Below are 23,327 nucleotides of genomic sequence, written 5' to 3' on the forward strand. Positions count from 1 at the left end.
ACCCAAATTGCTTGTAAACTCTACACTCTATATAGTTGTATTTAATAATTTTAAAAAACGCTCTACGAGCCGAACAGTTTTTGAGGTTTATTTTCAAACTTTCTTGGTTTGTTCGGCTAGTCATAAGATGGAATCGTGACAATTAGGAACGAATGCAATTACATGTGATTTTGTTTGATATTTGCTAAAAGTAAACGAGTAAAGTTCCAGATTACCACCAGAAGTTTCGGCATTTTTTTGTAAAAATTTCCACAATGCCACCAATTATGTGTGCTTCCCCTTAATAATAATTTTAAAAAAATAAAATAGAATTCCTTGCGTAATAAAGGCGTCACACATTTTCTCCCAAAATTCTATGAACATAACTATACATACGTTCATGTTCGCAGAAGTAATTGACACTTTAGTTCACTTCCGGTTGGCTGGAGCCATAGTGGTGATGAATTTTTAATTTAAATAAGGAGATTCGGTGGCGCAATGAGTATGACGTTGGCTCGCTAACCGATCCCGGTGTTGGCCGACAAAGTTCATAGGGTTCCCCCTTGTCAGTGGTGCAGGACGAATGGCCTGGCAAGGAACAATCTATAGTCATTCGGGTGAGACAAAAACAAAAACCTGAGGTCCCGTGTACACATTGGCATGCGCGTAAAGTAACCCTTGACAATTGGAGTAGGCAAATAGGAGTAGGCAAAATTACCCTCATTGTACACTATCTTCATTACCATCTACATTAGCCCAGTCGGTCCAAAATAGCGGGACGTTAAACCCCATTTCATTTCATTTAATTTAAACAAACTACTACATTTTTGGATCCCGTCTTCAAGAGCCCAGTCGGAACAGGAGAGTAGGACGTTAAACCTCATTTCATTTCATTTTCTAGATCCGTTTGAGTACTTTGCTTCCTACCCAGTGTTTTGGACAGTATTCTGAGTGGGCTTTATAGAACGATCTGTTCAAATTGATTTGCTTCCGTTTATCACATTAGTTTTGAAGGACTTTAAGGGGTGAGTTTAAACATTGTCTTGTGCCATTTCTAATCTTCAATTATGTCGGTTTAAATAACACTGAAAATTTCATCTACAACTATGTCGTTGATCTTTCATTGATACCGCTTACTTGGATACAGTTCCGTCAACTGTATTGGCAGACCCGTAAACTAGTGAGGGGGGGGGGTAAAGCCCCCCTACACAAAAAGTTTCGCCACCCCCCCACCCCTTGTCAAAAAATTGTCAACCTTTAAAACAATAGATATACATTGTCCGTCAATTTTACAGCACCCCTGAGAACACTTCAGCCCACACCCCTCGTTGCTCTGACCTAGTTACGGCCCTGTATATTGGTCGAAATCGTCATAGCGTTGGCTTACCGTTTGCCATACCATTTATCCGTGGCGCGAAGTCCACAAACAACTAATGTATTTGTCAATCTGTTCTATCAGAATAAGTTGAATCATAGGTTAGATAGTAATCACCACTTTCGGTTTTTCATAAGTCCTAGGTAATTCACGAGAGACATCATTAAGAATGTTTGTAAACGCTTTCCAAGTAATTGGACTGGATGAATGTGGGGCAGGGGTACAGCTGGGTTATTAAAAGGATATTGGTAATTAGTCATTTGTAAATAATCTTTGATGCTATGATTTGGCTATGGGCAAGATTTTGTATATAAAAGTTGGTAATAGTGCCCTGTCGGAATTTACTCCTTTTCAGAATACAGCATGTTATGTTAGATAACAGGTCTGTTTGTGTATGGAATAGTGACGTTGAATACTTTATTTTCATATATTTCTTTAATCCCGGTAGTTTTGGTGATTTGATGTGTACTAATGAATTTATTTATTGTGTTTTAACTTCAATAATAAAGTTTGTTCTTGTCTGAAAATGTATAAATCTGCTTTTAAAGGTGTCACGACTCGCGCCCTAGTGTGCTGAACTACGTCATTTGAACAAATACCATTACGCATTACACTCTTACACAATATCTATAGTATTTGGTTGAAATCTATAAAGAGCTTTATAGGAAGAAAAGGAAATTGTCCGAAAAAAAAAGTGATCTTATATGTTGTCGATGCTTCGAGTAAATCTTAAATCTACAATATTAACGATCGACCGGACCTGGGGAAAGCCCTTTTGAGTTGTTGGCCCTATTGGTTAAAAACGAGAAATTTAAAACGTTAACTAGACAAGAGCTGGTTGGCCTAATTATTAATACTGTTTTTGGATTTCCTTTTAATATTCCCAGATATTAGCCAATGTGACTCTTAGAAAAGTCGGACTACCGACATTCCTGGAACGAGTGTAGGCTAACTATAAACGAGAAGCCATTCATTGGATGATGGTATGATGACAGGAAACAGCGACCGCCCTTGTAGTACTCCTTGAAATCCCCAGTCGTTGGAAACAGTTGAACTAATTCATGAATTTTTACCAATATCTAAACAACAGGAAACGTTTCTAAAAGTGGATAGACGGACGCGACGGGGGGGGGGGGGGTATTAGTTAGCCCGATCAGGTAATAACTTACGATGTTACGGGTTATTTTTAATTCTAAGACAATATTATTGGGTTAAATAAATTACTTTCAAATTTGAACTCATCGAAGATCTAATATAATATACTGAAATCAAAACCAAAACCCTCAATGATAAAGGGAAATTGCTTAAAAATTATTCACATAAATTTACAGCAGATTGGAATAGAGAAAAGCTATATTTACTTACGTTGGGGACGATATATAATTGCGTTCATAATCGGATTACAATGTTTGAGTATTGGTTGTCAGCCAGAGAGAATTGACTATCTTACTAAACGTGGGATGTATAATAAAAATCCGATGTTTTATGCATCGTAGTACATGTAGTAGGCCTACAGTAGTTTTAAACATACATTATGCAAGAGCTAAATCTGATTATTGCAAGTCTTTATTTAGGCTTCAGATGTCATAGAAATTATAAATTAGATCTTTATTTACACAACAAGCACAAAATCAACTCTGTAGACCCACGGATGGCTTGGATTCAGCTTGGATTTAAACGGGCTTCGTTGACTGATTTAATTTTAAATAGCGTCGTGAGCGGAGATTAACCGTTACGTTGACGTCATACTCTCGGATCGAGGCTAAATGATAGAGTGTACGAAGCGAGGCCGCTGTTGAGCGATGCCTTAACAAATGACATCTAAACTATTTAAAGTGCAATAAACTAAACACAGATAATGAAAAATTATACAATTCCTGGAGACCGTGTGATGACTAATACAGACGGACAGGTCTTCTGTCTTAATAATATCAATAAAAATATTTGTATTTCCCCAATAGGCACGACGCCACTGGTGTATACCTATAGATTTATCGTAATTATATTATAATATTATGTCCTATATTCAATTGATTTAATGCATGCCCAAAATACAAGTAAGAATGAAAATTTACCCTCTCACTCATTTTGTCCAATTGTTATAAAAATCCAAAAGGGTAAAACACAAATTCGGATATGATGACAGCAGAGAAAAAACAGCAGAGATTATGTAGGTGGAGTTAACGCCTGTCAATCAAACGATCAGCCATACTAAGAATCGGTGAAGATGGAATTCAATCTCATTTCTTGTCAAAAATTACACTTGTGATAACTATGTTCAGAATAAAGTAATTTGACTGAAATTTTCAATATATTCTTCTTTCATCATCTATTTTTGAACTATTATAGCAAGAATGGCTAATTCCTTATAAAAATCTCCCATAATGTATCTTTGATAAATTTTAAATCTGTATAAAATAAAGCAGTTTTTATAAATCCGTATAAAATACAGCAATTTTAATAAAGCTGTATAAAACGCAGTAGTTTTATTAAATATTTTGCGGAGGAACAGTACAATGTAAAAACAGATATACTCATTTTCAATAGTTTATTTTATATCAGCCAGGGGCCAAAACCCTCAAATATATTAAATCTGTATAAAATACAGTAGTTTTAATAAATCCGTATAAAATACAGTAGTTTTAATAAATCCGTATAAAATACAGTAGTTTTAATAAAGCTGTATAATATTAAAAGCAGTAGTTTTATTAAATATTTTGCGAAGGAACAGCACAGTGTGCAAACAGATATACTCATTTTCAATATTTTATTTTATACAAGCCAGGGGCCTAAACCCTCAAATATATTTAAGGCAGTGGCTATTGTTGCGACGAGTCGTAAAAATAGTCCTCAGGCTATTGTTACGACGATGCTTTCACAGCCCTCCATCGGCGAAGTTAAAACTGAATAGTCGTAAAAATAGTCATAACCAGAACCCTAACCCTTCCCATCTCTTAATTGCTGCCCTCAGTTCTGAAAACGTTGAAAATACTGCTCCTTTTTCAAAGCTGATGTTGGGGAGATTGGCAGCCATTTTGGAATTCGTTCTTAACTTGGCCCAGACTCGTCGTAACAATAGCCACTCTGTATATTTAATGCTGTAAGTCTTAAAGGGACATAACATGGTGGATTTCTTTGTTTATTTCTTTATAATTATACTTAAATTTTAGAAAAAATAATAATGAATTTAATCAGTTCAGTAGTCGACGAGAATAATCTAATTTTAATACATAGACGATCCACCATTATGATACACTATTTGATAGTAGGACACTTTTAACCTTGTAGGTGAACATCACTAAAACTTCATATCCTTTACACATGGAAGAAAAATTTCATGCTTTGTCAGTCTCGGGACTATATTTACCGATCATTGCGAAGTTGAGGCTATATAATGGTATCAATAATGACATATATCTATAACGAGGAACAATTTATCGTAACAAATTTTTAGTATTATGTCCCTTTAAAATAAACAAATAATTCACTCGGTATATCTTGTTTTAGAAGTTACAGATGTGGATACAATGCCGGATATTATTAGTTGCAGAACAATCCTTGAGTATTTCTATTTCTTGGTTTCTCCTTTTCTGTTATTTTTTGCCAGCATCTTCTAACATTCTGACCAATTGTCGTAAATAGTCATCACGGTCTGCTATTTTTGGCATTGATGCTGGTTCAGAACTCCCGTCATCTGAAGGAGAAAATGAGTTAATTTTGTTTTAAGCAATGTGACTGTTGATCTCTTGGCATTTGCTTTATGGTATAATGGTACAAGTGAGGGATTTGTAAAAGGATTAAAGTTGTACTACTATTACTACTACTACTACTACTACTACGGTTCTTTAACGTTTGCTTTAAAGTGACATCGCAGATTAAAATTGTAGTGTTTCTAACGATAGTAAGTAGTAAGATGTCTTTAATTTCATAAAATTGTAAAGTCACGTGGATCACGTGACTTTTGAGCATATAAAGATGAAAAACCTGAAAAACACGTGCAAACACAATAACTAATCTTAGAATGAGAGTGCTTCAAACTGGAACTATTGCCGACCGCCCAAGGGCGGGAGCGCCACGTGTGACGTCACTCCAGGAAGATCAAGCAATACGATTACGTCATCTTAGAAACAGATTTGTAACTGCAACCTCCACAACTAGAGAGATGTTTGGTGGAAGGGTAACTGCACAAACTGTTCGAAATCGCTTGCAGGCTGCTGGTCTTCGAGCTCGGAGGCCCTATAATGGACCAATATTGACACCTCTTCATCGCCGTAACCGACTTGTGTGGGCCACAAGACACATAAGATTTACTCAAAGACAGTGGAATTCGGTTGTCTTTAGTGACGAATCTCGATTCACTTTCAGATTTGCCGATGGCAGGGCCTGAGTGTACCGCAGACGAGGTGAACGTTACGTAACGTTAGTGTTAACTGCAAGGGAAGACAACTCTGTTTGGGAGATTGATCAAAGCCTTTAAAGTAACTCAACCTCATCCAAAGTCTTCGACATTGAAAACACGAATTATTTGTCAATTTAGATCAACTCTGATGTTGTGATCTTATTCTTATGCGTCAGAGAAGTTGACCGATTTGGTTTGGGATTCTTTTTGTGCACATGGATGTTCTCGTCTTGTTGTTGTCCAAGGGAACTTAAATGCTGTCCAGTACAGGGATCAGATTTTGCAACCTGTTCTTCTTCCGTTTATGCAGAGACATGGGCCTGGACTAACGTTTCAACAAGACCCCATACAGCAATTGCTACCCAGAATTTTTTAAGAAATGCCGGTGTCCAAGTCCTGGATTGGCCGTCGCTTAGCCCCGACCTTAATCCTATTGAACACATCTGGGACGAACTGGGTCGACGTGTTCGTCATCAAGTGAATCCACCCCTGACGTTGCAGGACCTTCAACATGCTCTTTCTGAGCAGTGGCGACGTCTTCCTCGGGTAGTGTTTACTAATGTTCTGAGATCCATGAGAAGACGTTGTGTGGCAGTACGAGACGCTAGAGGAGGCCACAACCGTTACTAAACACTTTATTCCGATTGTTCTCCAAGTCTGTGAATTTCATTTTGGGGGGTACTGTGACATCACGAACGTTATCAATGTCAAGGCGTATTCTTGCTTTCTGTTGCCTTAAACCAAATATTAAAAATCTAGTCCCAAAAATCCCGAGTGTCAAGTTTTTAATTTGGCTGAGTATATTTATATTTTCTCACAATTCTGTATACTTGTCCCAGACAACTATCTGGACCCCTGTGATACTTTTCGTAATAGTAAGTGCAGAAGGAGTGCATTAGGGTCAAATGAATGAATTAGGAGTGACCCTGTTCGTCCATCCGCCAGTCCCTTCTGGAATTAGGAGTGACCCTGTTCGTCTATCCGCCAGTCCCTTCTGTCAACAATTTGCTTGTGGACAGCTTTGTACAAAATTGGTGTGAACGAAGTAGTAATGAGAGGACGAACCCTATCGATATTCAACGTTCTTCGACTCATGAGTTAACGCATTTGCCGAAAGCATGTGAAAGAGGCCAGGGGAAGAAACTTATCGAAAAAACTTTCGGTCAGGAGTTACCACGTCGAATCTAAACCTTTGCCGAAAACAGTTTGAACGCGATATAGACTACGTGTGGAATATTGGGCCCTGAGAGGACGAACTCATTTGCTGAAAGCATGTGAAAGAGACCAGTTTTCAGTCATTTTTTTTTCTTTCAAATTTCACTGATTGGGGTCATGCGGGGAAGAAACCCTTCGAAAAACCTGAGAGGACAAATCCGATCGACATTTAGCGTTTCGAAACTCTCCATTCCAGAGTTAGGGGTGTAACTCTGGAACTTTTATTTTTCTAATGTTTTGTGAAGCACTGATGTGAGGACAAACTATTACAATATTCAGCGTTCCGCGACCTTTTAGTCCGGAGTTTTCGGGAATGCATACGGATACCTTATCAAATTTTGTCTGGATCCATGTTTTCCTATCGGATAAGCTGCTGTCTATGACTATCGTTTTCTCGAAACATGACTTCTCTGTGGGCGTATTTGCGTGGCTACATTTTTTTTATATTTTTGGCCCTAATATTAAGCAATAATTAGGAGTTACTTTCCTAAATCTCCCAGTTACTATCTCCTAAAATCTCCCAATTAGCACATGTGAATTTTTCAATTATTCATGTGGCCCTAAAACTTCCGTACGAAACTCACAAGATAAAGAAATATCAAATTCCAATTATTAGGTGGAATTGGGGACAAACTGGTTTGTCACTCGATGAAAAATTAGCTATTTCCTGACATTTGGGAATTTGTTTTGCATATTTAAAGGACCTGTTTTGGAGACCCAGTGACTTCTCCTTTAAACAGGGACTGCATTGGACCAATGATATTGAAGAGAGACGCTATCATGTGACATGAAAGGAAAAGCAGAGAGGCGTTGATAAACATCTCGCTTAGTGACCCACCGACAAATCTATGTCGACTGCAGAAGGGGTGTCAACAATCTCCCTTAAATCTTCAACCACATCCAACAGTGGCTATTCTAAAGCCCTATACTCTTTTATGTTTTCTTTAATGGGCAAGCGTGGTAATGTGAAGCTTCTCATTGTTGATAATGATACTGAGTCCCTCGCTAGCAATCAAACTGCAACAGTCGATTAATCTAGTCTTTCATGTAATAAGACTGGGTATTCTTGTATATCAGTGGGATATTTAGAAACTTGTCAACTCCTTAAAACCAACATAATCTGAGCTCGATTCAGATCTGCCGCTAACATATCTTAATGTTCCAACCATTACTAGCCCCATAAATAAGAGCATTCTTGTTGGTACTATTCCTATGCTCTTCAAATCAGCGGTTGTAAAACCTTTACTCAAGAACCATCCCTTGATCCAATATTTTCAGAAATCACAGACCGCTTTACAATCTACACCTTTCATACAAATGCAGTCAAAAAAGGCTTATTTGATCAACTTGTTTTATGAATTTCAGTCAGCTTGTAGACAACCTTACACAAACTTGATGTAACTATTTGACATTTCCGAAGCTTTTGGCATAATAGACCAGCAAAACTGCTTTTCCGGTTCTATGAAAACTTTGGTATTAATGGTAATGCTTTGAAATCGGTTAGATCTTATCTGTCTTTTCGACGTACACTGTCTAACATATGTGACATAAAATTGGCAACCCTTATAGAAGTTACCTGATCGAATAAATCTAGAAAACTGTTATTAATTTGTGGGCCGAAAGACATTGTGTGTCCAAAATTAACAGCCTGCACGCCGCCATTTTGATATTATTGGATTTATTACCCAATACAGAAGTGGAGTGGTGTTCTTTGGTTGTTTCTTGTGTGTTCTTATTTGGTAATGTGCTGTTTCTGTTTCTAAGTGTGGTTCCTGTTTCTAATTTGCAGGTAGTACATGATAAACACCAAACTTTTACACAAAACAGGCTTCTGTTTCTTGCTGTTTTTTTTTAATCAATCCGACCATCTGACCAATACCTTTGATATTCAGAACTATATCTCGATTTCCTGACTGATAACAGGATCATACAACATTTTTGAGAGTATTTCATTCATTTGTTACTAAATTCACAAAATCTTGCGGTTATGGTGACACTGATGCTGTCGCTCTCAGTAATTACTGATAATGAAGGCTAATGTGGGCTATTGCATGTTCTGTCTGTAATTAATATTCTAGTAAATAGATTTACGTTAGACAGAAGACATCTTGCCAGAATCATATTACTGTTATTAGTGTAAATAATTATGACCCGTGTGACCTTCAATTAAGAGTGAAGGGCGTGCCGTTGGACTATTGGAGACATTATACTTTCTCCGGGTTGTTCAAATGTCACATCGTCTAATACATCATACTTATAATTTCCAAATTTGTAATTAAATTGTAAGTCTTCTTTTTTAACATAATCAAAATACTGATATTTCTCTTTCATCATCTTGTAGCGTTGCTTTTTCACCAAGGGCGCATTTTGTCAATAATCCTACAAACCTAATATAATTTGAAGAAATTACCCAGATACTATTCGATGTATCTTTTTTCTTTCTATTTGTTTTACTCCACAACTAAATTGTAATGGCTATACATATTACGTCTCCAAATAAACAACACAGCAACTTGATCCATATTGCCACTCGTGCGTTTAAATAGCGTTCCAAAATTGTCAGATCATTACGACGGGATTTCAGTAAATGGTTATACACGAAGACCCCCATCCCTCAACGAAATAAATTAAAGAAGAAGCTCAGCCGCCCCAGATTTATTTTTTTCATTTTTTTTGTATTTAAGGAGCTTCATACATGTATAATCGGTGTTTCTGTTCGAGTGTATAAATTTGCAAATAAAAAAAAAAAACATAAGAGAGTGTTATTTTATTGACAAACATCGTTTACACTACCAGCTTGAACACCTGACATCACTTTTTACGGCAGTCTACCGGTTTGAACAGCAATATTACATAATAGTTTATCAGTTTAAAACTATATCTTGAATGTTTATGCCTCAATATTTAATGCAACTAACTACATAACCTATATCAAAATATATACTTACCATTGCTTTTAATGACTCTCTGCCATCTAACATCTCTAGGTTGAAATATATCATATGGCCCATAAAATCTGTAAGCTGATACAAAAAGAAAATAGATATAGACAATAAGATTAGCAGTAAAGCTATAGAATAAGCCATTTATTGTAATATTTATTACAACAGGGAATCTGACCAAAATGATTTTTTTCTGGAGTTGGTATGATGGATGTACAAGTAGTCGTTACTACTATGATAGAAATAACATTAAACAGATCATTTATAATTTTATATCTCTCTTGCGGCGCTCAGTTTGGATTTTTTCCGGTGTTTTTCTCTTCGAGTTTGCTTGGTTGACCACTATTGATTCTGGGTTCTTTTATCCATATTTCGGAATTTCTAGTAACAGGTGGCGTGATACGCCTTAACTTTCTAGAAAACCAAATACAATTTTAAGTCTACACAGACTTTGTAATCACATGTACAAATTGGTAGTGTACGTAAAAAATCCGAATTTCTTAGTTGGTTTAACTCAAAGAAGACGCTGTCAAGACGCCGCCGTCCGGACAAAATGAACCATCTCGCATTGCACATGTAACTGAAAGAAAATGTTTTATTTATCCTGTATCAACTTGGCTAATGAAGAATGGTTTTAGACAATGGAATGTGCTGTAAAAAAACTTCGTCCGGGTAGTATGTAGTAGTAGTTCTAATGTGTTGACCCCGTCTTCATTAGCCCAGTTCGGAGCAAAACAATAGGACGTTAAACTCCATTTCATTTCATTTCATTTCATTTCTAATGTGTTGACGGGAGGTTAAACCCTATTCAATGGTACTAATTTCGGACTGATCGAAACAATAGAATTATAAATATAAAACCGAACCTAAGTAGAACATAAAGATACTGACGAATGCTTTGTTCAAGTAGACCATAAACACGGGTTATGGTTATTGTATATAGTAATCATCAATGTAGATACCAGATAAATTCATTCTCAATAATTATTCTTCTTTTCAGTTTTTGACGGGCCAGATATTTCACACGAAAATTGAAATGAAATGAAATGAAATGGGCTTTAACGTCCTACTTTTCTACTCCGACTGAGCTAATGAAGACGGGCATACCATACAGTGTGCTATGCGGGAACGTTTGCCCGGACAGTCACGCTATGACCGACTCTTATTTTGAATTCAAACAGTCAAGCGTTCTTTTACGTGACCCCAATGTGTACACGGGACCTGGGTTTTTCGTCGCATCCGACCGATTATACGTTGTTCCTTGCTACCCCACCCCAAGTATTACACCACTCACAAGGGGGAACCACGCCAGAAAAAAAAACAGGGAACTTTTTCGGCAAACACCAGGATCAAACACGGAACCTCCAGGTTACCGAGCCAATCACTAAATTGAACTAAAGTTGAAAAGTTGAAATTCGATTAATTTTATTCTCCGCCATCCGATGATCTAGTGTGTTGATTACAGGCTTGTTATGTGAATAAATGTCTAAATAATAGTTTATATAACAACATATACTAATTCATTCAGTCCATTAGTAAATGTCTAATACGTCATGATAAAACGCATAAAGAGTTATTTTATTTTATTTTACGGGGGGGGGGGGAGGAGGAGGGGGGCAAATATTTCAATGGATCTTCACTCCCTCAATCACCCCACCCCCTTTATTTTATCTAATTATTCTTTATATTATCCTATGCAATCTTTAATCCTGTGCTATATTATTTGTTTATATCTTATTAATTGTAACTAATGGTGGCGGGCTAAACCGTTTTACTTACATATTGTTGTTTGTATGTGTATTCTAAGATTAACGTCATCATATAGATCAAAACGAGTGGGGTCTGGCTGACTGAGACCATTATTTGAATGACAAGTATACATATTTATTTTAATAAATCGACAAAATGGCAACAAATAGAATAATAAATAGTGCAATTAATTATGTAAAAGACAGGAATAAATAGGACACATCTTTAATGCATCAGAAAAGCACTAATTATTTTCCAAAGATTGGATTCTGGTTGATTAATTAGTGATAGATTACTTCAATTACAGGGAGTTAAATCAGGGAAACGTCACCATATTCCAGTTTCCTTCCTTTATCACCCAAAGCTGGCAAATAATAACCTAATACTATTGAATAACATCCCAATAATATCCACCAACTTGCCAGTACATTAGTGCAACGAATCTACGATAATTTACAAAAAAGCCAAAAAAAAAATAAAAATAAATAAATAAAAAAAAAAATAAATAAATTGAACTTAATCAGAAATAAAAACGGTTTTGTGTTTAATATTTTAGTTATAGCGTTTTATTAGTAAATTTCATTTTTTGCCTAAGTTTATTTATTGAACAAGGAACGCCTGGTATCTGAAAAAAGTAAAAAAAACCTTATGCATCTGAGTTACTAATATTGGTTTGAAAATTGGTTCCATCCATCTATATTTATTAAATAAAAGCTCAATAATAGTCATAGATCAGTAAGAATTAGACACACTAATAGTGGTCCAAATCGGCTTTGACTTTTGAATCCACTCATGGTACCATTCCGTCGTCATGAGGAGTTTACCACCGGATCACTTTCCTAGAGACCGTCTTTATTTACCAGTATTTGCAATATTGGAAACAAACCGAATGTCAATTTCCGTTTCCATGTTGGAACTTGTCAACCATTAGGCATTTGTGTTGTAGTACAATGGTTTTTGTGACCATATTGTATCTTTAACTAATTATTGGGTTCACCTATTCACATTATATAGAATCATATCTAATGCACTCAAATAATGAGTGACGGATTTAAACATAAAAATAGTTATAATTTGGTAAACATAGCTGGTTCAGAATATCATGTTTAACACGTGATTGGAAATTTACTAATTGCATCATGCACTGTAGCCATCCAATCAAATTAATTATTTACAGAATCTTAAATCATGAAGTAAGCAAATCTGTTAAAAAGTCCAAACCAGCCATTTAAGATTCAGATATCATTGGATTCCGGAGAGATTATCATCTGAGTACCTAGACCATATGATGTAGCAATTTCTATCAGCAGAGTCGCCCCAGCGAGTCTGGGTGGATTGGGATTGAGAGAATGACTTTATTGTAATCTATAATACATTGTACTATATGTATCCAGCTTGACATAAAAATGTAGAACTGAACTGTTCCATTGTTATTCCTGGAAAGACAAACGTATGGTGGCTGATTGGTATCATGTCGTAATGTCGTGATGTCGCCTTTCATAACGCGACAACCCGACAACCCGACAATCCGACATCACGACATTTCTACACGACAACCCGACATCACGACATTTCTACCCGACATCACGACATTTTACCCGACATTACGACACTAAATGTCGTGATGTCGGGTAAAAATGTCGTGGTGTTGTCGGGTTGTCGACTTTTATGTTATAAGCGGCCACGATGATATTCATAACAAAAAACTGGCAATTAAGAAAATGGTTGATCAAGTGGAAGTAGATTCACACTCACAGTGCAGTTTGAGTTGCATTCGTATCCATTTGTATACGTCCACATTCATAATGTGAACCGTCTTCATTAGCTCAGTCGGAGCAGAACAGTAGGACGTTAAACCCCATTTCATTTCATAATGTGAACATATTATGAAGCCGTCCTTGTCTGTGTGTCTGTCATTGAGTCAAGTGGTGTGGTTTCCAGCCCAAGCTTGTACATGACAAAGAGTAGGGTCGTCTGTCTAACCTCGTGGGTTTTCTCCGGGTCCTCCGGTTTCCTCCCACTGCTGAAGACCCCTACGCGCAAGCGAATTATTGAAATAAAATGGAACCATATGTTAGTCCCGAAATAACCTAGTTTGTGTCGAGTGGATGATACCCCTCTCTCTCTCTCTCTCTCTCTCTCTCTCTCTCTCATGATCAAACTCAGAATTAGCTAGAATCAAGGTTATTGTGTCCCAAAACATCGACCAATCAAATTGCTTATCTCTGCTTAGCCTTAGGAAAATCATAAATAAACAACAAGATTATGAACATGTTAACGATTGTATACAGAGTCAGTTAAAAGCCTGATTAAATAAATGCGTTTTAAGTTGTTTTTTAAACGAATATAGAGATGTACAACATGGTCAAGATATAACGCGACAACCCGAGATCACGACAACCCGACATCACGACAACCCGACACCACGACATTTTTACCCGACATCACGACATTTTTACCCGACATTACGACATATACCAATCAGCCACCATACAAACGTCTTAACTAATGACAAGATAAACGTCTTAACGATATAGTAAGAAGAAAATACACAACGTGAAAAGGAGGCCAAAGAAGACAATTGAAAATACTAGACGATCACAAGGCTATTTAAATATGTAGGATGTGGCGACCGGATTAGCTCGGCCCACTTTCCACGTCTGATAAAAGACCCATGAGACTAGTGTCAAGTTTGTTCGCTTATTAATATTTTACAGTTGTGCTTAGCAATAAAGAAAATTCGTCTTTTCATTTATTCATCCTCGTGATTATTATATATAGTCTGTTATAAACTATAGCCTCTATCGTGTTCACGGGGTTTTTGGAAAAAGGGGCGGCACGCTGAAAACGTTTCACACCAAATCTGAAAAAAAAATCCGAGTGGGCGGACAGTGTGGCAGCATTATATGAAATTAAGGGTGATTCTTGATGTGGGCCTTTAATCCTATTCCAAGAAAAAAAACAGCCCATTTTCTAACCTACATTTTCATATTATATTCCTTATCACCTTTCAGGTTCTTTGTGCCAAGAATTATGAACAATATTTAAGGTCTTTTTTTATGCAATATCCATTTTAAACCGACGTTGGCAATTTTAATACTTTTGTCTCACAAATTCCATGGTACCCCGTTTTCAAAATGCCGGCAGATTGTCTTTTCTTTTTTTGTTTGTTTCGAAAATGGAAAGATATACCTATAACAAACTTTCACTAAAATGTTTCCTGTAGAAATAAAGCGAGTTATAACCTGAGAAGTGTTACTTTGTAGCTCCAGTTATTATTAATATTAACCTATCCCGAATTTCTTAATTTCAAATGTTAGTCGAGATTGTGTGATAGTGAATTTGAACATCTTTTGACATTTAAAAATAAATTTTAAAAAATTTTTGACTGTAAAAATACATTATATTATTCACTTTCAACACTAAAATAAATGTAGTAGTTAATCGTTGTATACTCTTCAAAAAAAAGTAGGAGATATTGAAATGCAAATACCTATGCAGGTTGTGATATGATAAATAGTCATGGACACTTGACATGCTTTGAGAGTATGTTCACAGATGAAGAACTTATCGCCCCAACAGAACCACTGAGTTGCACATGCGACACGCAATAGCGTCATACACGTACGTGGGAGGGGTTCATTGTCAAATTTGACACTTCGAGGAAGAGTTGATGAAAACTGCAGCGTGCTGTTTTATCTATCCATGTTAGCATTCCTATCGGTTCTTGCATAGGATTTACTGTTTAGCGTATCTTTGCTTTTGTGTGTAACGTTTATTTTTATCGGGAGACGTCTTCGTCAACGTCAACCGAAAACACTGCAAGAACTGGCCGCGGCACTGCAAGGGGAGTGGGTCAGATTGTCCCAAATCATGATTGAACGGTTGATTAGGAGCATGCCACGACGAATTGCTGAATGTCTGAGGATTGGTGGAGCAATTACTCATTATTAAGACAAAAATCAAAAACGTCCATTTTCACTTTTGACGGTGTATCTCTTTGCGAGTGAAATGGGGCTGTCAGATAAGCCACCCATATGAATTGTTTATGTTCATGTGTAGGCAATCGGCCTGTTATTAACATACACTGGTTACCTCTAATAAAAACAGCAGTGCATTTCCGCAGTTTTGTATTGTTTCTGAATATCGCCTACTTTTTTTTGAAGAGTATGTAATACATATAAAATTAAAATTGTATATAAAATTATAAATCGAAAATCCAAGAGAAAGGCGTTTAACACAAGTCTTAGTGTCCGCTAGTCCGGCAGCCAAACCCCAGTTTAAGCCTAGACATGGAAATATCGCCCACCTTATGTTTTTTGATGATTATATATCTCTAATAGGTATAGATTCTTTATCCGGGTGAAGCAACCCTGGCGTCCTTGAGGAAATTTAAATATTCAAGATGATCGCAATGAGGCATTTTCTGGTTATTTAATTGGGTAAATTCCGGACAAATTCTATAACACCTCGATTTGAATGTGGTTTCTATAACAATTCGGCCCGCTGAATCAAATGGGCTTGGGTATCCCTCCCGAACGTGACGGCTAATTCCGGTACCCTAGGGGGGCTCATTTTGGCGGGGAAATCACAGAGTGCCTTATATGGATATGTAATATTAAAATATGGGTTTTCGGGGTCACTTACTTCAGAAATAAACATAAAAATATGTTCCGACCAAAAGGTATTCGAATATGACGGCTATACTCAAAATGCCGCCCACATTTTGAGGGACATTTCTATGTAAATAATATTAAGATATAATATGTCTAACAGTAGGTTTTCGGGGTCGCCGAACTCATATATGAAGGGCAAAATATGCCATGAACGAACGAAACAACAATATAGTTCTCAAATTCGACATAATATCTAAATTTAGGAGAGCATGGAAGTAAATAGTCATGTAAAACTTTCTCTATCAAAGGACCAACAGATTGATACATTGGCAGTTTCCCGAGCTTCTAAATGGACTTATATATGAAACGCAAGAGGTTTCAATGTTTACCACAAGAGAAGCTACGGAGAGTGAATTATGAAGCATACAAAAGGATTCACTATGAAACCCGTCGCGCCACCTTATCCACTAGAAAACAGAAAGGGTTGAAGACAAAAGGAAGGTTTGCCAGCGTGATACAAGGCCCCTTTTTTGCCTGCGCGTGTGGATGACCTAATAACTACAAGACAAAGTTCATTCCCGTTGAATAATACGGATGGAAAGTGCAGAATCGGTTTGCTCTACTGACTGCTAGTATTCCAGTGACTCAAGTGAGTAAGAGTATGACAAATATGTGAGGTTGAGTAAGACGAATATGTTAGCTTTTAGACGAGAGAGAGAGAGAGAGAGAGAGGTGGGGTTTAACGTCCATCCGACACAAACTAGGTCATTTCGGGACGAACATATGATCCAATTTTATTTCAATAATTCGCTTGCGCGTAGGAGTCTTTAGCTGTGGGGGGAACCGGAGGACCCGGAGAAAACCCACGAGGTTGGACAGGCGACCCTACTCCTTGTCACGTATAACCGGGGAATCGAAACCACGTCAGTTGACTCAATGATAGACTTTGTGATAAACCATTCAGCCCCCCCCCCCCGGTTAGCTTTTAGAAACATTGTTTTTCAAATTACGATGGTCCGATGGTTGATATTGTTTGGCTGTGTGAGGAATTTGTGCTCTATTAGGAATACAAGGAGTAGAATGTCAACGAAGTAGTTGTTCTTGTTAACGCTCATTCTGCCTTGCTCTTAGAGCTATGTTTTTACACTACTATTTACTTTCGTGGTCTCCTAACCTTAGCTATTATGTAGACTTTAGGAACCATATTGACCATTCATTCTATCATAACACATTCAGCTGTTCAGATATGAATTCGGCAACCCCGAAAACCTACAGTTTAACGTATTCCAAGATCACACTACTAACATCGAAATGTGGCCCCCATTTTGAATATATCGGTTATATTGGAATACCTTTTGGTCGCAACAAATTTTATGCTAACTGTGAGTTAGGGGACCCCAAAAACCTATATGTCAATATATTACACGACTATGTAGGGAACTTTATGATTTTCTCGCCAAAAATGAGCCCCGCTTTTGAATTTGGCCCATAGCGGAATTAGCCGTCACTTTTGGGAGGGAAACCCCAGCTCATTGGATTCAGTGGGTCGAATTCTTATAGAAACCACCTTCAAACCTAGGTCCGAAAGAATTTGTGCAGATTTTAACAAACTAAATGTCTCATGACGGACATCTTGAATATTTCAATTTCCCCAAGGGTGTCAGGATGGCATCAACGGGGTTCTGATTCTACATATATTAATGATATATAATCCATCAAGAAACATTAGGTGAACTATATTTCCAGGTTTGTCGACCTGCTGCTGGAGTATTCGGACTAAAATGTGTCAAACTCGTAATGAATCTTAAAACGTTTTTATCTGATGGATTGACAGATTTGTCTCAGATCATTTTGAATATACCCAATAAACAAATCAGTTAAATGGGCAAAGATCTCTAGAGCGCTATTTCCTCTTTAAATATTTACCAAAACTATATTTATTTCTAATCGGCTTCTACACTTAATATAACACGGTACAGTAATACTTCAGTCAATGTTAGAGATGATGGTCTCTAATCGTCAAACCGATAAAAAAAATATATTAATTATAATAAATGAAACGAAAACTCACCGTTAGTTGTTAGTTGAGCCAAATATATCAATAATAAAATAAAAGGCGTAACCTTTTTGGTCATGCTGTTTCATACAAGTAGGAATACTTTACGGACGAAACTTTTGATACAATAACACGGTACCATAGCCCACATCACTTATATACATAGCCGCGTTTACAGTCACCTGATTTAAATCAATATAATGATAAAATTATTCTGTAAGAACGACAGTAATTGAGCAGGCTTTTACTTCTAGGCTGGTAAGATATTTTGTAATTCCGCCCTCTAGAATATAACGCGGCTGTAATTATATAGTTGAGAATATAATGTCGGTATATTGTAAAACTACAAAATTATGTATATTAGATCTAGATTTGTTACATCTCACAATTCTCCAAGTAAACTGCACTATTATATTTATACAATTTCTGAATATGGAAAGGACGTTCGTAAGTTTTATTAACTTTTGTCCAATCTAATTGTACCAATAATTATTATTGTTGATGCAATAAAATATGTTTTAAACTGTAAAATTCGCAAAAGGGAATAGGTGAAATCCGTCGGGTTTCTTTGAGAAAAAAGAGAGAGGAATGGATTTTAACGTCCACGCGACACAAAGTAGGTGATTTTGGGACTAATACATGGTTCAATTTTATTTCAATAATTCGCTTGCGCGTAGGGGTCTTTAGCTGTGGGAGGAAACCGGAGAAAACCCACGAGGTTGGACAGATCATGTGATTGCACGTGCACGCGTTAAACCACTAGACCCCACACCCACCCCCGGGTTTCTTTGACGGAACCATGTTGATATAACAAGCTAATTTTTAACTAAAATAGGGATCAGAGATATATTAAGATGTATTCGGCTGTCGTCTATAATTTCAACATGTTCACCCCATTACCAATATATCATAATGATAATTTAAAACTATCACCCACGTACAATCTAGTATGATAGCAAAATAAATAAGGTTCCGAAGGACGCATGTTGGTGTTTGTCGTGTGCGCGTGAGCGTGTGGATGGGTGTGTGTGTGTGGGGGGGGGGGGGGGGTGCACGTATGTTGTGGAAATTCAGAAGTGGAGCGGATTGTTGGGATATTAGAATCCAGTAAGCCTAGAGGTAGATGAAGACATTCGCTGCCATTGAAACTGCGTCTCATCGGTACACTACACATTGTATAGATAATGTAAACGACAGTGAAAGACCACTGAATAATCAAAATTATCGCCATCCAAACGAAGTCGCAGCTCTAAACATGGATCCATTTCTTTCTGTGAAATTCTGTGTAGCATAGCCGGTCGAATATGGAAGCTAAACCACTACCACTGCTACACATTCTTTGTTTTCGCTCTAATCGGCCGGGGTGTATACTGTTACAGTTCTTTGATCTTTGACTCTCAATCCACTCAGCTCGATCTATCCAGAGTAGATTGACTGCTGGAAACGTTAGAGAATGCCCTCCAAAAATTGATATGGCTATTTGACCAGACAGAACTAGCTCTGGTCTTTTGTATCCCTGACATCTAGTTAGCTGATTGGTAGATTATGCTATGGCTATGCCAAACCTTCTATATATTTCCGAAACCAACACCTATATGACTCTATAATTATTCATACAACATGCAATTTACAATATTATCAAAATACAAAATTATATAATATGATTAACAATTTTACTTGTTCAAAGAATAAAGTAATTCACTTTAACAGATTATTGAAAAACATAACTAATGTAAATGTTCATTGATTTTTCTTTCAGTGTCCTAAATCTAAAACACTATAACACTGCAAGTCCTATTTCTAAATAGTATTACAATCGTTTACTCTCAAGATAACTAGTTAACAAATAATGATCATGGCTTCTGGGAATACCAATGTCCTATTCTTAATATTCAGCCTTGCACTTGACGTTCGGCATCCAAGGTTACCAGTTAAACCTTCTTAAATTTTCATCTCAGCAATCAGCAATTGGTAAATTATTATCTGGCCTTGGATTTCTAGTTTTGTGATTTCAGCTACTATGGAGCTTTTCATTCTTCTAAGCAAGGTATTTTGTTAATCACAAATCTCCCCACCCCCAAGAACAACAATCAGCCCTTCGTTGTTGATTGGTTAGGGCAAACTACATTCATCCTCAAATTGAACTATGTCGTTGTTATATCCAGACCAGAAGCTAATTACTCTTAATTTCATCCTCGGTATCCCCAGTGGTTTCATTCCGTTCTACTCCACTAACCCCTGGGTTAATATATGGGGGGATACGTTTTCAAGTTATCCGCCCTTGATGAATGTGCTATTTTTATCGACCAATCCCATAAATCGTTAACTGAAAAGGAATATGGCAAAGGGAAATAACTCTCATTGGACAAGGTTAGGAGTTTGCCTAAATGACAGAAGTCCAAATTATACTAAATGCCTATAATTTAACAACAAATTATATAGTATTAATAGTATTTTAGTAATGAATCCCGGACGTTTATAATATTTAAAAAAGCACAATTTTTAACTATTAACGATTCATAAAAGCTAATAAATTTATCACATTCCGCCGAGTACTTTCGACCGTTGCGGTTTCTTCAGGGCGAATGATAAAGTAAGTGACAATACGTCGTCATAGCGACGTCAAAAGTTACAAGGGATAGTAACTATTTTTAGCATTTTACATTTAGCTTTGCATTAAACATTTTTATAAAACGGAGTCCTTTAAGTTCCAGAAGATGTATATCCAATTTGTTCATTTTATAAATGGGGGAAACTTTAAATTTTCCTTACCCACATACATCAAAATGTCTACTGACAGGAACTGTGCGGTTTTCTGGAATCTTAATGTGCGAGCGACGAAGGTTCATTCTCAGGCATAATTTTTGGTCCGTTTTTCCTTTGTACCGCTCATTGCAACCCCCACAAGTCATCATATACGCATCATGTTCAAACTTGCAGTTCATATTCTGACGAATATAGAATGTTTTTTTCGCTAGAAATCCGAATTTCCGACCCTTCTATGATGTCTTCACACAAACTATACCTTTTATCTCCACATTTGACGACTTTCGGAATATTTATAGTCTGCCGCTCATCGAAGCGTGATGATGTTAAAATCCTTCGTAGATTTGGCGGTTGTTTATAACTACTTAATGGTCTATAACAAGGTTATATGGTATGTTCCTTTTTGTGTGAGATGGATGGCACGAGTAAAATTCAAGTATTGGTAGGTGTCTGTACTTTTATAGTACAGGTCCGTTTCGATTTTCCCGGATAGATGTAGGTGGATGGTGACATCTTAAAAGCTTAAATTATTCTTGCTTTCTTCCATGGTGAATTTTAATGAGGGATCTAGGGAATTAATTATAGCATGAAGATCTTATAGGTCGTTTTCTTCTCCATTATATATGGTGAAACAGTCATCTAAAAAAACGTTCCCAGAATTCTTCAAAGTATTCCTTAGTAGATGGTCCAATTGATTTGTAGAGTAGCGTCTCTAAATACCCAAGACTTAATGTGGCATAAGTTGGGGCCACCTTTGTACCCATCGCAACGCCATGGATTTGGCTGTAGAGTAAAATTGGCTGTAGAGTAAAATTTGTTTGTGATGACTAATTCCAATGCTTCGCGTATGAAGTTAGTTGAAAATCTAGACAGGATATCATCACTATCCGATGGCCTTCATACCTAGAGATAGGTCGATGTTGCTGTACATCAAAACTAACAAGTGTACTACTCGGAAGCGTTTTTTGAGGCAGTTTACTTAAAACGTAGTTCCGTCTCGTAGGTAGCTTGCAGAGTGGCTTCAGTATAATATTGACGGAATTGCTCAAACGTTGGGTTAGACTTTGTGGGCCCCTGCTTTAGCGTGTTACGTTTAATTTGCAATGAGACGTCTTCAACATGATGAACGTCTACGTGCTATTGGCAGACTGTGGAACCGGTACCAACAAACACACAATGTTGACGATAGACCTCGTTCAGGTCGTCCTAGAGCCACCACACAAGCCCAGGATCGATACATTCGTACACAAGTTCTGTGAAATCGAGGACAAACGGCGATTAATCTTTCTGTAAACTTGTACCAAGTTACAGGTATTCGAGTTACACCCCAAACAATTAGAAATCGGCTACATGCAGACCATTTGCATGCACGACGACCACGTGTTGTGCCTCCATTAACTCGCCAGCACATGGCGTCAATGGTGTAGGCAGTGTAAAAATTGGGGTAATCGTTGATGCGCGCGTGTAATGTTCACCGAAATACTACAACCCTATTGTATGGAATTGACAGCATAGAAAACTCATTCATTATTTTTAAAACTGTTCACTCGTTTTTTGAAATCACCAGACGATTCGAGGGACAATTATAACCATTCATTGTAAATATATTTTCACTTGTACATTATTTGCCTATTATTAAACTGTAAATCCATTCCAGAGACAACTATAACACACTCACTGTAAAATAACTGCACTTGTACATTGTATGTTTCTTTATGTAAATACATGTATCTATATCTGACAGGGAGAAGGGTTTAATATAGGCTATGCCTGTTCCCCAATCCCTATTCAGATAGAAATCTGAATAAAAATATTGCATATAAAAAAAAGATAGGTGTGCTCGCGTTTGGAGGCGTGTAAATGAGCGTCATGCTAACGTTAACGTCAGACAGCATGACAGATTCGGGCGTTATGGTGTGGGGAGGAATCATTATGACTGGCAGAACGGACTTGCATATTGTTCAAGGAAGGGTCACTGGTGTGTACTATCGTGACCACATCCTGGCACCGATAGTTGTGCCCTTTGCTCAACGTGCAGGTCGACGATTCATCTTTCAAGATGATAATGTCCGTGCCCAGCGCGCTCGTGTCGTGAATAACTACCTCCAGCGTCATCATATTGCCCGTATGCCTTGACTAGCCATGAGTCCTGACCTTTCCCCTATAGAGCATGTCTGGGACACGATCGGGAGACGTGTTCTATATTCGTCAACCGACAACACTGCAAGAA

The 23,327-nt window shown here is 37.2% G+C and overlaps 1 long non-coding RNA gene across 1 annotated transcript; it reads right to left on the minus strand.

The window, feature by feature from the left end:
* Window positions 1-4,057: 4,057 nt before the first annotated feature.
* Window positions 4,058-18,451, minus strand: LOC126811310 (uncharacterized). The gene is made up of 3 exons (XR_007675548.2): window positions 18,347-18,451; window positions 9,917-9,991; window positions 4,058-5,048 (listed from the first exon to the last, which is right to left on the minus strand). It is a non-coding gene; the product is annotated as an uncharacterized LOC126811310 (long non-coding RNA).
* Window positions 18,452-23,327: the final 4,876 nt, after the last annotated feature.

This window comes from Patella vulgata, chromosome 2 (genome assembly GCF_932274485.2).
Source record: "Patella vulgata chromosome 2, xgPatVulg1.2, whole genome shotgun sequence".
Lineage (NCBI taxonomy): Eukaryota > Metazoa > Mollusca > Gastropoda > Patellidae > Patella > Patella vulgata.